Below are 16,078 nucleotides of genomic sequence, written 5' to 3' on the forward strand. Positions count from 1 at the left end.
GATCTGGTATTACCATTATATACAAATTGTTTCTCTCTAAATGGGATTGGAAAGAAATTCTTTTTTTTTTTTTTTCTTCATGTGTTACCAGCTTTTGTAAGAGTTCTTTTATGAATCTGAAATCCAGTTACATCAAATGAAAGTAATGAAAATATTTATTTAGACGTGTTCATATGTGGGTCCATGAAACTTAGAAGAGTAGTCTAGAGGTAAGAGAAAAATGGAGTGATGAAATTGGAATAATGGATAAATGTTTTAGGATTTTAAAAGTTGCTTCACTCAATGATATTCTGTTTTTGGATTTATTTGTTCACCTCTGAGAAGCTTCAATTTTAGTTGCATAATTTGACTGAAATGAGATAAGAAGGATTTACGTGATTTGCTGGAATATGACCTGAAATGACACAATAAATACTTGAGTTTGCAGGTTTTCTTGGCTGGGGGTGTGTAGTGGAAATGCTAAGTCATGGCTTGAACCAGTGATTGAGTACTTGATGGGAAGGCATGGCTGATTCGGGGGAGATCAAGTGCATGCAATGTATCTGAGTGACCAGAAAGTATGGAGCCGGGATTCATCCTTCCCAGAACTCACATAAGGGTTGGCAGTGGAGGCAAGGGTATCTCACTGGAGATCCCTGCCTACTGGAGGCCTTCCAAAGGTAAGAAGCTTCTCTTCTTTTATTTCTGTGTTTATGGCTGCTGCATTTGGGCTTGTTCTCATTTGTTGCAGCCTAGGATTGTGCTGCTCTTCTATTATTGGTGTGTTTTCCATTATGTTATAGCATTACAGGGTGGGTAGCCCATGTTCTACGTTGATGTGTTTTCTGGGTTAAGTGTTTTGTTGGCTGATTTGGATTTTTTTATTTGGATAGTAATTGTCAAGAAATAAGGAAGAACTTATAACTGCGTGGTTGAGACTTTGGTACTGCTTTGAGTTGAAGGACACTTTCAGTATACAAGTAGGAGTATCTGTTTGTTTTGTAAATTAGAAAGCTGTGAAGAGCATAGATATGAGTGTGGAAAAACTTAATAGTTTTCTAAAGTTCTTAAAGAGGAAAACTGCAACCAATTTGAATGGAAGTTTTAGTGGAGATGCACTCTTGTTCTCTAGTGTCAAAAAAAAAAAAAAAAAAAATCAAATTTTCATATATATTCCAGAAACACATGGAAGATATTTGTAGGGAAAAAAAAAAAATAATTGGCATGAGAAGTTTAGAAGATGGGCCAGTATCTATCTTTTCACCGGTAAAAAGGAGGAAAGCTGCAGAACTAGTTTGAAGCAGCGTATTGCTGTTGGACCTCTGAATTAAAATGATAGGATCCTGCTGGCATCCATTGAGTAGCCTCTTGTCAAGCAAACCAAAAATCATTTTAGATAAACTATTTGGCTGGTGAATGTATGGATCTAGGTTTTCTTTTTCATGGCTGCTTTATTGAGTTATTCTCAATTGGCCCTCTTTTCATCCTTTGTCTCTTCTTTTCCTTACCACACAGTGTGGTTTGTAGGTTTTTTTCTAAAATATTTTGGCAGTCACGATGCTGCATCTACGTTATGCTTCTCCTTATAAGGTTTTCTTTATTATTATTTATAATGCTCAGAATTTTTTTCCCACTAACTTCTTTGCTTGCTCTTCAATGAGATATTGGAAAAGCAAAAATCCTTGAGTTTGCCTAATAACTTACTGTAAAAATTCTGGTAGAAAGGTTATTTTAACTCAAATATTGTCTCCTTCATTGTCTATCACAGAGTTAATGAGATAAAGTCTGGATATTTGAAGTATCATGAGTCTAGTATGGTCATCAGGACTGTCTGAGGTCAGTGGGACATTAAGGTAATCCGTTAGCTTTCCAGGTAAAATAATAACTAGTAAAAGCACAAATTTGCAAATAAGTCTGTGTGCATATCTAAGCACTTTCTATACCTTATTATGACTAATCATTTTGTTTTCATAGTCACAGTAATGATGATTACTTCTAGAAGCCAGTTTTGGTGCTGATAGTGGTAAGATCTATTGGAAAACTTTACTATAAGGACTAGAAATAATCTTTTCTTAAGGCATGCTTTTTTCATTGATACATGTCCTTTTCGTAAATTTGGGGTGATAAAACAGTTGCATCATCAGGTGCATCATCAAATACTGTATGGGAAACACTTCAGGTGGAAAGAATGGAAAAGGTAGTGCACTGAATTCTGCTGTATTTCTTAAAATGAAATTAGCTTTTTAAGTGTGTTCCACAGGTTTTTCCATTGTGATCTACGTTTTCAGAGGTTGGGTTCCAAGTCATTTTGGAGGGAGCTGAGTTGAATACAGCCCAACCATTAAGGAATGGCTTGGGTTGCAGTATATTTAAAACAACTGTAGTAGTTTTAAACTACCTGCATGTGCATTTCTGTCTTTTAAGTCTAGGTAGGTACATGATGCAAGTATGGAGCACAAATTAATGAACCTGCTCTTGAGTTTTGTTAATTTTTCAAAGATGATGATTTCACTGAAGGAAAGTAAAAAGTGGCCTGTACAGGTAGTTGTAGTAGTAGTAGTAGTAGTAAAGTCTATGGTGTTGTATTACTTGCCAGGAAACTTTTTTTTTTTTAAAGGGCCTCAATTTCCCTAAAATAAAAGACTTGTAGAAACCAAAAAAGAGATTGTCTGAAAGAATTGAAATGGATTTATTTTATTTTATTTTTTTAAAGACATCAAAACAGTGTAAGGCACATTCTTCCTTAGTCAGCCTTCTGCAACTAAAGGGACTTCTATGGTAAGACAGTAAGGCAGAGGGAGGGGTTCTTTAGAATTATTCCAGAAGAACAAAAATCTATTCCATCGAAGTTGTCATGCCACAGCTGTTAAAACAATCAGTTTCTTCCTGAATGCCAGCCAGCTAATTTTTGAGAAGTGGTATTTTTCAGTTTATTGTTTTCTCATCAACATGGCACTAACCACATCTAATACATTCATACAATGTCACTGGCATTGATGGATTAGCCATGTGCTTTCTATCTGTGGATACAGGAGTGTCAATTTCTTTGAGAGAAACAAGAATTGTTGGGTAAATGGTAGTTCTGTACGTAGGTTCGTAGTGCTCAATTAACCTGCTAAGCAAGGCTGGAATTCAGTAGCATAATGAAGTATTTTTGTAATGGATATGTGTAATTCTGCAATCTTTTACAAATTGCTTTTATGGATAGATGAAGCATATGGGGGGGGGGGAGGTAAGAACACAATTTTCAATACCGTGCATGTTTTAACAGCATGCACTTACAGTGTGCCGTAATGAATGGAGTAATGTCTGCCTTAGTCTTTTAGAAAAGTCCATTCCAGTTTACGTCTGCTTAGTTTTCTCATGCATTTTCACATATAGATTTCGGCAGGAAGAGCAGTCATATCGCTCAGATACTCAAAAATGTATCTGCACCACAAGAAACTGTTTGTCAGATTTCCTGCATAAACTATGAGAAATGAGCAGAATCTCAGCAATTATTTTTCAGCTGTGAAATGTGCTTTTGAAAAGTGACTATAATTTTTCTTGCATAGAACTCTTTGTAGTCCCATATTGTTACCATATGCTGTGTCCCTTTTTTTGTAGTTCAGCCGTTCTGTGAATAGTCAAACACTGAACAGTTTTTCTTTCTCCAAACTACTGACCAGCCCATTTTAAAACTGCAAGGAAGTTCTTACAGTGTTCAAACTTCGTGCTGGACTCCAGGCTCAGGACCTTGTAATCTAGAGTGATATTGCTCCAACAAAAAGTTCTGGAGTCTGTACTTGACATTTTTTGATTTATTTTGTAATCTTTAAAACAATAGTTAATCTTCCATCTTCTGTTACTAATGCTTTTGACTGTATAATTTAGGCTAATCTAGACATTAGAGCTACTTTGTGAAATCCACTTCTTTAGGTCACATCATTTGATTGTTGAAATTCAAAGGAAATTATGAAGGAAAAAAGAAAAGAAAGAAAAAAGAGAGAAAATATTTTATTTCCGGTAGCAAGAAGAGTAAAATGTGAGATTTCTGCCCATTTTGCTTTTCAACTTACTGTTAGCATAGACTTACTGCTTTATGTGGGGTATGCTGCTTATTTCCCTATATTGAAGATATAACACTAGACAAGTGGTTTGAAATATAAATTGGAATGAATTTTCATTGCCTTCATGTTTATGAACTGAAATCCTAGTGTTGAGAGGCTAGTCTTTGCATGGAGCAGCTTTTCTGGCTGATGGAAACGTAGTTTGGACTCTTATGGTGCTGCATTTCTTCGTTCTCCAGTTTTTAATGGGATCTTGTTTCTAGGTCTCTTGCATGCTTGCAGGATATGTTTTTAGTTCCTTATTGGCTCAATAAAGGCAATTTTGTTGGAGTTCTTGATGGGGGAATTAATGTGGCATACAACAGCATGGAAAATTCCTGAAAATACAGGATTAGGTTTTAAAGATTAAAGAATGTACTTTCTTGTGTTGTTTGTTCATTTCAGTGGAAAAAAATTGTATTGGTTTTTAAAAGTATGCTCTTCTGGGGAGCTCAATTCACATCTTGACTGATTTTTCTATGATGAGAAGCAAGGTGCCCCTTTCTGGAAGCTGAAAGAGAGGTTCTGGCAGTTGATAAGGAACCTGTAAATTGCTGGACAAGATGATCAAGCAGTGTGACGGTGCTATTATAACACTTAGAATATTTACAATACTAATATTATAATAAATAACAGACTATTTTCAAATCATTTACACTCTAAAGAAGTTCCTGCCTTAGAACATATTGACTTTGCTATCTCCAGGTGGTGATCCGTCTTGCTGGATGTTATGTCTCAGTAGCTAATACAAAATACTTGAGGGAAGATTTCAGGAAATTCTGTAATACATTTCTATGAAATAGCCTTTTAGTACTCTAATTTGTGGGTAATTTGGGGAATTCAGACAGAAGGCTCATTACTGTTCTTCTCACAGTGAAGTTTCTTCCTTCTCAAATCACTTAGATTTATCAATAATGTCCTGATTGCTGGCCAGAGAGATTTGTTGCAGGTTGATTTAATGGACTTTTTCTCTCAGGATTGTAACAAGTGAATTCTATACCTGGTAATTTCACTGACACTGCTTTTAACAACATAGAGGAAGAAAAATGTTTCATCAGTAGGAAAACCTTAGCTAGTTGAAAAGCTTATCCTACTCATCACCCACATAAGCTCTAAAACAGGCTTTCATTGAAGAGAAATCTCATTGGACTTGCTGGGAAATGATACTGCTGTAATTAAAATCAGCCTTGATAAACCTGTAACTAACCAAAGCGGAAGGGGGGGGGGGGGGGGTAAAAAAAGCAATGATCTATCACTTGTAATGGTGTGATAAGGAAATCTGACAATCTTGAGCTAAAATAGGCAATTTGGAAAGGCAATGTGTTGTATTAAGCCGTACCTGAATCTGGGCATTATCTCTTAACTTGCTTAGGCACCAATTGATTTTCTTCTCGCAAAGATGTTCTTAATCTCACTCATACACGACAACTGAGCTGCAGCTCATACAGCTGCTACAAAGCTCAGTTCTTGCTATCTTGAGTCCTTGACATGTCTCTATTTGGGAGATTTCAGGCAGCTGCAAGTAACAATTTCACAACTGAACTTCCTGCAGACTATTTAGAAATGCGGAATATAGATGTGGAATAATTTTGTCAGCAGGATAAGAGCTTCTGAATTCATAAATTCTACTTACTATGGTAGTCAGAAATGGGTGTATTTTAAAGCTATCAAATATATTATCGAGAAGACAACTTTTAAAAATCCAGTATTGTCTACACTGGGAAAAAGAATTGTTTCTAAAATATTTGATTTCTCATAAAATAGGAAAAGCAATGAAATATCAGTGTTTGAGAAATGGTTGTAGATTTGGAGAACATTGGCCTATTTTAATTTAGATTTGTACGAAAGTATAGAATGGGACAAATTTGCAATGCTCATTCTTTCCACAGGACATACAGTAAACATTTCTTTGCATACTTCCAGTGATGATTAACCTATAAAAGCTATTGAACTGCTAATATATGCAGATATGTTTTATTATTAAAATGAAAAAAAATAGGTAAAGGATTATCTGCAGTTCATAAAGAGGAAATGTTTTTCATTTAGTATGCTTATTCTGATTCAGAATTCAGTCATCTCATGGGTATTACTTAAATAGAAGATCATGTAAGGACAAGTAGAGAAATTTAAAACTAAGAAGATATTCTAAGTCTTCCTCCCTTTCTTTCTCCCGGAAGAGTATTTGATTCTATATTAGTTTTCAGTACCTAATGTCACATTCAGAATGTTCTAAAGAAACAAATCTGGTAAATCTGCTTAAAGTGAGAATGCTGGCTGTCTTTTTTGATAGTAATAATCTGAAAGTTTTTGGTGATGATGTAAAAATTTCTGATGTTTAAAATTTCTTAGCCCCTTAAAAAGCATACTTCCAGAGTAACCTAGTTTAAATAGAAAGCAACTAATTTTGTGCAGCATTAAAAATCTGATTAAAGGTATCTATCTTCTGGGATGCATTACATTTTTACAGTATTCTTGAGTACAAGTTATTTTTCATGATATGAAAGTTACATGGCACTCATTCACATTCCTCCCATGTGTTGTCCCTCTCAGTTTTAGGGTTATTAGATAAGATGTTAATGCTAAGTAAAAAGCTGGTTATTCTTTAGGGGAAAGAAAATCACAGTACAAGCATCTTTGCTTTTGAGGATCTGGGAAAATAAGTAATGTCATAAGCAAATAACTAATAATGGCATATATTTTAGAAAAAGGGTAATGGAAGCCTAGAAATGACATGTATAGATCTACCTTCTGTAGTACCTTTCTAAGTGAACAAATAGCTAATGTCTGCGTCTGCTGCACAAACCTACGCATCCTCTTCTCTAGTGTTATACTGTCTAATTTTTAAAATGTTCTGTGGGAATTGTGTTACAGAACTTCATGCTTTTTTGTTTTATTTTTAAAAGAATTGACATGTTAATCTATAGTAGAAGTTAATTAGTGAACAAAGCAAGAAGCAACTTGAACAGTATGTAGCTTGGGAGCCAATCGCTCTAATGTAAGTCGAAAACAGACTGCAGTTCTTAGTCCTTTCAAAACTAATGAAGATGCCACTAAGTGTTCCTTGAGACTTCTAGTGCTATCATATAATGAATTTCAATAAGTATTGCTGTATTAAGGATTTGTTGGTGCATCTTGAAGTAGTCTCATGCACTGCTTCGGCTGATCTGTCTCATCCAGCCAGTATCAGCTGAGAGAATTCAGGTTGTTCCAATCTTTTGAAAAACGATTTTTCCCTCAACTGAGGGAAGAAGGTAACTTTAATGTTTTTTTTCAGTAAAACAGACACAATGCTTTTTCAAAACAACAATTAATATTCAATTTCACAGTAATGACCTTTTATAGTCAGCTTTTTTCTTCCTGTAGAGCAGTATGTCTCAAGCAAATTTCTCACTGCTCTATCCTGTAGAGGAGATCCCAAGAGGCTCTGCCAAATTAGACACTGAGGAGTCCTGATACAAATGGAATGAAAGGGGAGAAAACTTATCATTTTCAGCTGTGAGTAGGTGCTTCTTCTAATTCTCCTGGATTTCTGACTTTTTTTTTTTTTTTTACTAAGATTCTTCAAGATGGTACAATACAGTCCAATAATTCAGGTGCGGAGCTATGGATAAAGAGCAGGCAATAAAACAAATAGTTGCTAAAATGTTCTTCACTGTAAGGGAGCTTATAAGTAGTAGATTATTCTTTTCTGTGGTAAAGAAAACAGTGCCTATTTGCAAGATACAAGCAGTGATACAGCTACGAAAGATTTAACTTCTTTAAGCCAGCAGTTTGACCCTCATAATGAATGTTCCTTCTACAGATGCTTGCGTAAGTCATTACTGTATTCATTTGTAGTAAAAAAAAAAATGAAATCATTTGGGTTAAACTAGCAGAAGACCCAATAGTTAAACTTAGCTGCTGGCCTGCACAGCCCTTCGGGGAACTTTACATACTTACTGTGACCTTCCTGCTGAATTTCCATTGTTAAAATCTTTAGTTTGCCACCTAGATGTAAATCTAGAAGTAAATTCACAGCCAGAGCTCAGCTTAGCCTTCGATTTGACACCTGCAGCAGACTGTGTGTAAATGTTACTAGGTAAAAATACTGTTAGAGTTCGAGAAAAATCTGAGGCAGCTAATAATTTGCAGATTGGTCTTGATTGTTGGGATATACAGAAATATAGTTAGAAATTTAAGTAACTTTGAGAAAATTAGTGTTTTGTGTGTGCTTGTGTGCTAGAAGCATGGGATCAAGAACAACTAAGGAAGAGTGGGAATAAAAAGTGTCCTGATAATATACTGCAAAGTGTTGCTTCTTTATCAGATATTAGGAAGAAATGATTTAAAAAAGAAAATTTGAATGATTTTGTAGGCCTTCTGAACGGTCACAACCTTTCCCAGGACATCAGAATGTAACAAAAACAGTGGTTATGCAGGTTAAAAAAAAAAAAAAAATTAGCAACCTGCTTCACATTCTCAGAGCATAATCTAATCTGTAACATGAAAGTAAATAGCAGAAAAAGATGGAGGTTATATTCCTATAGGGCTATCCAGACATAACAACTTGTTATTGGAACTGAACGGTAGGTTAGTCCACAGGTTTTCTAGAAAGCTAATAATCAGAAGTAATGAGTTTCACGAGCTGTGCATTCAACTGATGTCCTACTTATTTCTATATGGGGTTCCAGTACTTCCTGGCCAAAATATAGGGGGAAAATCTTCAGCACCTCAATGAACTGCATGAGCTGATGCTTCTTATTAAAAACAGTTATTACATTATTAATTCAAATACATTAATTATGAGATTTTAACCATTTTCTTTTTATCTGGCAACAATATAATTGTGAAAAGACAGTTCTATTTTTTCAGTTTAAAAGAAAATGCACAGACCAGATGCATTATTTCATACATTTGGTTATGTTGTACCACTTTGATTATCCAACCTAACAATTCCTTCACTGCATGTTGAACACCAGCTATTTTCTGGCTACTTTGCATCATGCTGTTTTTATTATTTGTCTTAGGTCTGCTCCTTTGGTTGCTCATTTTATGCGCCCTGATTCTCAAAATATATTTAATCTTTTGCATTTAATTGCTGATATAGTTAGTCATCTTTTAAAGCCTGCGGTATTCCCCAAGTCTGTATGTTTTTCTCAACTTCAGTGCCCCGCTGATTTTAACTGTTCAATTTTGTTTTGGCTTTTGATTATCCTAGGGTCCGATTGGTATGGATGGAAAGCTGGTAGGTGATTTGTTCAAAAATAGTGCAATTTAGGTCTTGCACATATTCAGTCTTTGCTTTTTGAATTTCTCATGCTGAAATGTATATTAATCGCATACTGTTTTGCTTCGGCGTAATTTCAATCTTGGTACTGTAGACTTCAAGGGTGTCAGTAAGCCACTTCAGTCTTCTGCCTCTACCCAAGCAGATACACTGCTCTGATCATTTTCTATTTGGATTAGGCTGTAGAGGGCAGGTGTTCCTAATTCAGGATCTTTGTCCAGAGCATGTTCCAGAAAGGTGGTGAGGTGGTGTCTCTGATATGGCATGGTGTTACTTCTGGCAGCGTACCCATGGCTCTTGTGTGTTTCCTCTTTTTGCAGACTTTTCCTTCTTGCATTTTTGTTTCTCTACCTGGATTTTGTTGGCTAATTACATCTGAACAGCCCTATGTATCTTTATGCTATCCTAGATATTCATTAAGACGAGGCTCTTTGAAGTTATTTATACAAGGCATTCTGATCAGCTGCTAACAGTGTATGAGTTTCTGCTATTCTCTCTTTCTCCTTTTCCAGGACCGCCCTATTCTTTGATACTTTGAACGCATATTTTGTTCTTCCACTTACCAAAAGCCCATTTCCTTTGTAAGCTCTATTTGTAAATCTACAGCATTTGCTTCCATTTCCTTCTCTTAAGAATTTTTCCTACTCTCTTGAGGTTTCTTTTTATTGTGAAGCAACACTTCTGCAATGCTTGCTGCTTCTGGTCAATAGACATCCTTTAATCTTCTCTTCTAGCAGATTAATAGCTTACCTGTCGACTTCATCTTGACCTGTCTAGACTGTATATCTTTATCTTCCTCTTTTACTGTCATTTACATATCCACAGTTGCTAAGTTAAATTGCATGGAAGTTGGTCAGCAACCAAGGGTACAAGTCCTTCAGTCAAGGTAATTAGAATTGGCTGTCAAACTTAACCACTTTCTTTCCTGCCAAATAGCATATTAAGTTGGTAAATGCAATTAAAAAAAAAAAACACAGAAAGGTAATGTCTTCTGAAGACTGCTGAAAACCTGAGAGCAGCTACGCATACAATAAGAATGCAGATGAACTTCATAAATACACCAGGTAACTTAATAATGCTCGGACTGCTATGTAAGTGTATACAGAGAACAGACTGGTAGGGAGACACAGCACACTAAATGAAACAGGCTAAGAACAAAAAATGAAACCCTATTAAACTTTCCAACCCAAGCTGAAGAATATGGGCATCTGCTGTCCACAGATGTTCATGTCTGTTTTGGAACTACAGCTGGAGGTTGCAGACTGCTTCCAGGTGTCCTCTTGCCTGCTGTTGACTTCTTCCTGATACTTCCTATCACAATTTCAAGCAAAATAATGCACCACTTATTTCTTTTTTTATTTCAGATGTTCAGATTATTTCAGTGCAGGTGATCTTTCCTGTGCATCTCTTGCTTCTGTTTACATTATTACCAAGCTAACTTTGTTAGCCTTGAAGAGATGGATCAGTGGAAGAATAAGAGGGTTCATTGCTATTCTGCCTTCTACTCAGAGCAATCACTCAAAACATTGCTGAAAAGAAGCAGCAACCCAGATAGATTTTTCAAAACCTGATCTGATCCTAGAGAGTAGACTAAAACCACTTTCAGAGTATGGATCTAAGCAAGGCTGATATGGCAGTCCCTGAGAGCCAGTTAATATGGAGACAAGATGTTTTGTTGAGGAAGATTGGGCTTCAGTTTCAAAGAAATAAAAAGTACATAAGTTACACTGTTTAAAAATATATATGGCCAAAGTCTACTGTGAACTCTGTTAATACAAACCTGCTCACCTTCACTGAGATCTAAAACAGAATCTCCATCCACATATATTCCATATATTCCCCTTTCAGTATTTGCAATTGATGTCTGAGTTTTGCACTAAATAACATAAGAATAAAAGAGAATTTACTAATATTTTTAAAAAGGAGTAGTGCTGGCTTGGTGACTTCTCAGTCTTAGAGTATTTTCACCCATTTTTGTTTTTATTCTAAAGTAAGATAAATATGACTAAATAAAACCTTTTAATCCAAAAGCCATGTGCATTAGGACTAATTTGTGTAATACTGAGTCAGAGTGATTTTGGTTATCTTGGAGGCCTCCTGGGAGCACAAACGTATTAATTGAGTTTCCTCCAAGGAAATACAATACTAGATCATAATTGAAAGTTGTTTTTTAATTTGCACTGTATACGATGTTGAGAAAAGGCAAAATGAACTCCTCTTCTTTGTCTCCCAGTTGTTGAGCTTCTTTGTGCCTGTACCTTCTCAAGCAGAGCTGATTTCTGTAATACAGTCCTTGCTGCATTCTCTCATTAATGTCACTTAGTGCATCATCAGTGAGAAAACTATACTGAAACTGCATTTGCTGTTTAGTAGGGCAAGGAGAATCTAAGAGCGTCCAAAAATGTTGAAGGATTGAGAATGACTAAAACCAGAAAATAATTATCATCATTAAGGCGAAGTTCCTTCTATGTTCAAGGGCCTTGTAGCTAGCAGGATCAAAAAACTGTGCTATGAGTACTTCTGTATTCAGCATCCATATTTTCTGTTAAGTTCTGGATGACTGCAAGGTAGAAGATCTACAGAAATTAAGGGTAACTCAACTATTATATTTATCATTATTTCAGAGTTCTGTGTCACTACGAAAAACAAGTGTCTTTTAAAAAATCTAATTTCTCCTTCTGTATTTCAGATACGTTAAGCTAGTAATTATAGATACACTTGAGAAGGCTGGTTGTGCTCCTGAGGCTGACAGTAGAAAGTGCTTTCATAGGAGCATGACCTTCTTTCACCCTTGTCAGAGTGTGTTTCTATCATGTATGTCTGTCTCTTATCTTATACATAGCATGTACCGTGTGAATGCTGAGTGTCCTACATGTGTTTAAGCATGGAGAATAATCTGTTAGTTTTCAAATCTTGTTTTTTTTTTTTTTTTTTTCCTGTTTGCCTTCTACAGCTTTAAATTAGCATTTTGTTGATTTCAGATTTCAAGTTTTTTGTGTCCCTTGGAAACCTTTTCATGATTTGGTCAAAATGTATTACATCTTCTAATATTGTTGAGAGACAAATATACTGTGTATTTTATATATGAAAGTTCGTATGTATTCAGTTCATTTATATCAATTTATTGTACAGCTTGCTCAATACTGCATCAGTAAGCAATTTCAGTGATTTTTAGGATCAAGTGGAGCATATAATGGCTTAAAACCTGCATTGATGGGAAGATTAAGGTAAAAGCTGAGTGCAGAGGGCTCCTAGCATGTTTATTAACCAAGTGAGACATGTAATTTCATAGAACTGAGCCATTGTGAAATCTCTGTATTAGAATTGGCAAGCTTTTGTCAGTTTTTTTTTTGTCTGAAAATGCGTATACAACAATATTCTCACATGGAACTATTACAAGGTTACAGCATCTATAACAAGGAATGCTTTGGGCCTCCTTCAGTGTAAGGATTAGGTTAGCCACAGTAACTCCATATTTTCACTATGATCCCTCTCTAACGTTATTTTCTAATATCTTATATTTGTTTTTTTTTTTTAAGCTTGCATGTAAATTAAGAATGCTTTTCTGTTTAATTTTAATTAGCACAAAAAATAACTGCTAAAGTAAAAATAAATTGTTCTTCAGCTGCTTTTCTTGTACATAGCATGTCTTTGGTGAAATGCATTTTCTTTTTTCAAAGTCTCACAGAATCACTGACTAATACAGGTGGAAAGGAACCTCTGGAGATTATCTGGTCCGGCCTCTGATCAAGCAGGGTTACCCAGAACAGGCTGCCCAGGTGGCTTTTGAAGATCTCCAAGGAAGGAGATTCCATGAAGTCTCTGGGCTGCTTGTGTCCTGAACAGGCTGAACAGTCCCAGCTTGTTCAACCTTTGCTTCCATGGTAGTTCTTTACTGGTCTCCCTGTAGTATATTCATATCCTTCTGTGCTGAGGAACCCAGAACTGGACTCAGCACACCAAGTGAGATCTCACCAGTGTTGAGTAGAAGGGAAGGATCACCTCCCTTGACCTGCTGGCAATACTTTGCTTCGTGCCACCCAGAATACTGTTGATTTTCCTTGTGGCTAGAGTGTACTGTTGACCAATGTTCAGCTTGGTGTCCACCAGAACTCCCCTGTCATTCCTTGCAAAGCTGCTTTCCAGATGGAAAGTTGAAGAAAAATTGTTCACAGAAAACAAGAGGGCTACTCCTAAATTAATGCCTCCTATTTTATTTTGTTGGCCCATAGTGTCAGAGGCAGATGATGGTATGGCTGTAGATGCCTAACCTTCCTGCTGATATTCTGTTCCATTTTATTACTGTGTGCCAGATGGCAGCAGAGGAGGCAGTCTGACAAAGCATCTTCAGACATGGAAGAGCGTGTTAAGCAAAGGTGCAGAACTGAATTTGTCCATGGGGAAAAAATGGCACCCATTGGCATTCATCAATGTTTGCTGAATGTTTGTAGAGGCCAAACAGTGGGCATGAGCACATGAGTGGATGGAGTGTTTTCAGCAGTGGCAATAGTGGGTCACCTTTGCTAGTGCAGATTTTTATGAATGTGGCATACAGTTGATTGCTGGTGAAAATGCGCAGCTAATAGTGGAGACTAAATTGAAAAACAGTTGTGTAGCTGAGAACTTGCTCTATTAAATAGTTCTATTGTGCTCTTTGTATCTGTTTTGGTTTCCATAAAAATAAATAGGAGACATTAATTTTGAAGCAACCTATGTAGTTCAGGGAAATTAAATTCCAAGGGCTAGGTTAGCTTTTTATTTATTTATTTATTTATTTTTATTTAAGAATTTGTCCCTTTCTAAGGAGGCAGACATCTATGTCTTAGAGTGCAAGTTGGCCAGATGGTTGTGGTTCACAGCTACTCTAACTGTTTTGCGTTATGTTTCTAATTCATGCAAATAATTTGTAACAAGTGAGCTAGAACTGCTGGTGACTCAGTGACTTTCCTAGAGTAGGAGCATTAGTGATAGGAAATCTACTCTGGAAGCACTTACAGAATCAATAGATGTACACAGCTCCTCGGTTTGCAGTAGGCGTCTCCCTGTTTGTGCACAGGGTAGTCCCAAATGTTATGTTGGTAGGTAAGGGAAACAACAAGGATGAGTAGGTTCCCAAGCTGCCTCTTGGGCTGCCACCTCAGGTGTTCGTTGGTTGCTGTTTTTCTGGTTTAAATACCAGTTTATGCTTGTTGAAAACTGTGCTACTTGCAAGAATGGCAAAAAGACAGTCTTGTTTCCTCAGCCTTCTGTGTCTGCAGTTTTTTGACTTTGTTCAATAGCCAGTAGTTAGCACTTCATTGTGGCTCATTCCTGCGATTCAAGGGAGGAAAAGCGTCCAATACCTACTTATAAATCAGTTCAATATTTGTAGATTCTTTCTCACTTAAGAATTGTTAAATTGCGTCTTTCTGTAATTTCTAACTTGTATTGTTGTTACTATGTAAAGTATGAAGTTTCTCAAATACTGGTTCAGTTGAGTTAGTGTTATTTATTTCTGGAATCACTTAATTGCAACAGAGTTTCAGTTTGAATTAAAACACTGAAATTAAATGTTGGACTTAGAAATCCAGGCTCTGATTGCATTACTATTACTGGATTGTTTGTTATTTCTTTCATAAAGTTCTTTAACTCTTTGCTAGTGTTTAATGACCTAATCTTTGTCACTGCTTTCCATAACCTTATGATTTTCTTATTTTTCAGGGTCAGCCTGGTCCTCAAGTAAGTGCCATCTTATTTCCTTCATAAGTTAAGCCCACAAAACTCAGTTTATCTACAACGTAATTTGATGTGGAGTCCTCTTGATCATAGTGCATTAAGTTTGAAACTGGTAACCATTGCATAATTCAATAAGACAAATACTTCCCCAGATAGAAACATGGGGCCTCCCATACGGTTGTCTGAGTTCCCTCAGCTGTTTGACCAGATGGTAGGGTTAACAACGTGGTACTGAACAAAGCAAATCTCCTAACTATGGCTTGAAACTTTGCCACCTAACTTTAAAGCAAGATAAAATAACTTAGCAAATGTGTAGCAAATGCAATTCTTCAACTGCTTATTAATCACATACTATTAGTGTTGCTATAATCCAGGCAGGCCTCAGTTATTTTAAATATTGTGCTGCTAGCTGTTGTGATTAATTATATGTGCTCCTTGGATTAGTTCTGCTGCATTTAAGAATAGTAGGACTTTGTTTTGTGAGTTGTAATTGAAGATGTGGAACCTAACTTCGGTTCTAATATAGAAATAGACCAGCAAAGAGGAAGCATCTGGTATAGTAAAATCCACATGTAAATTGTTCCAGTCGCAGGATAAAGAAATGTGGAAGAGTAAAGAAACAGAAGGGAAGGGGTGGTGCAGGGAAGCCAATACCAAATCCAAGCTCAGTGAAATGACTTGGAAAAACTATTTTTTATATACCTAAGATGCACTACAGGAAGTGAACTCTGGTTTGGGGGGTCCATCTTAGCAAAGAATGTTGTCTGAGCAGAATTTATGATGTTTGTTTGATGGTGTTTGATATTTCAGAATCATAATTGCAAATCAAAACTTTGCAGTGTTATTGTTTGCTTTTTTAAGTTAAAATTTCCATTAAGGAAACATTTTCCTTGTTTTTTTTTTTTTTGTTTGTTTGTTTGATTCTTCATGTCCCTTTCTGTTGGAAAAAATAGTTATAGTGTTACCAATCCTCTCCACACTCAAGTTTGAATGCTGTGCATCAGTGCTGTAGGATTTTCTGACACTCTTC

General features: G+C 36.1%; 1 protein-coding gene across 1 annotated transcript in view; it reads left to right on the top strand.

Moving 5' to 3' along the window:
* The window catches only part of COL25A1 (collagen type XXV alpha 1 chain), a 147,417-nt gene that overhangs the window by 12,976 nt on the left and 118,363 nt on the right, over positions 1–16,078 (top strand). Inside the window, exon 3 of the mRNA XM_042872066.1 lies at positions 15,034–15,051. The gene's annotated coding sequence lies outside the window, so the exon portion shown is untranslated. The remainder of the gene's footprint in view (positions 1–15,033; positions 15,052–16,078) is intronic.

Source organism: Lagopus leucura, unplaced genomic scaffold (assembly GCF_019238085.1).
Source record: "Lagopus leucura isolate 7727_CA_CO unplaced genomic scaffold, USGS_WTPT01 Super-Scaffold_100004, whole genome shotgun sequence".
NCBI lineage: Eukaryota > Metazoa > Chordata > Aves > Galliformes > Phasianidae > Lagopus > Lagopus leucura.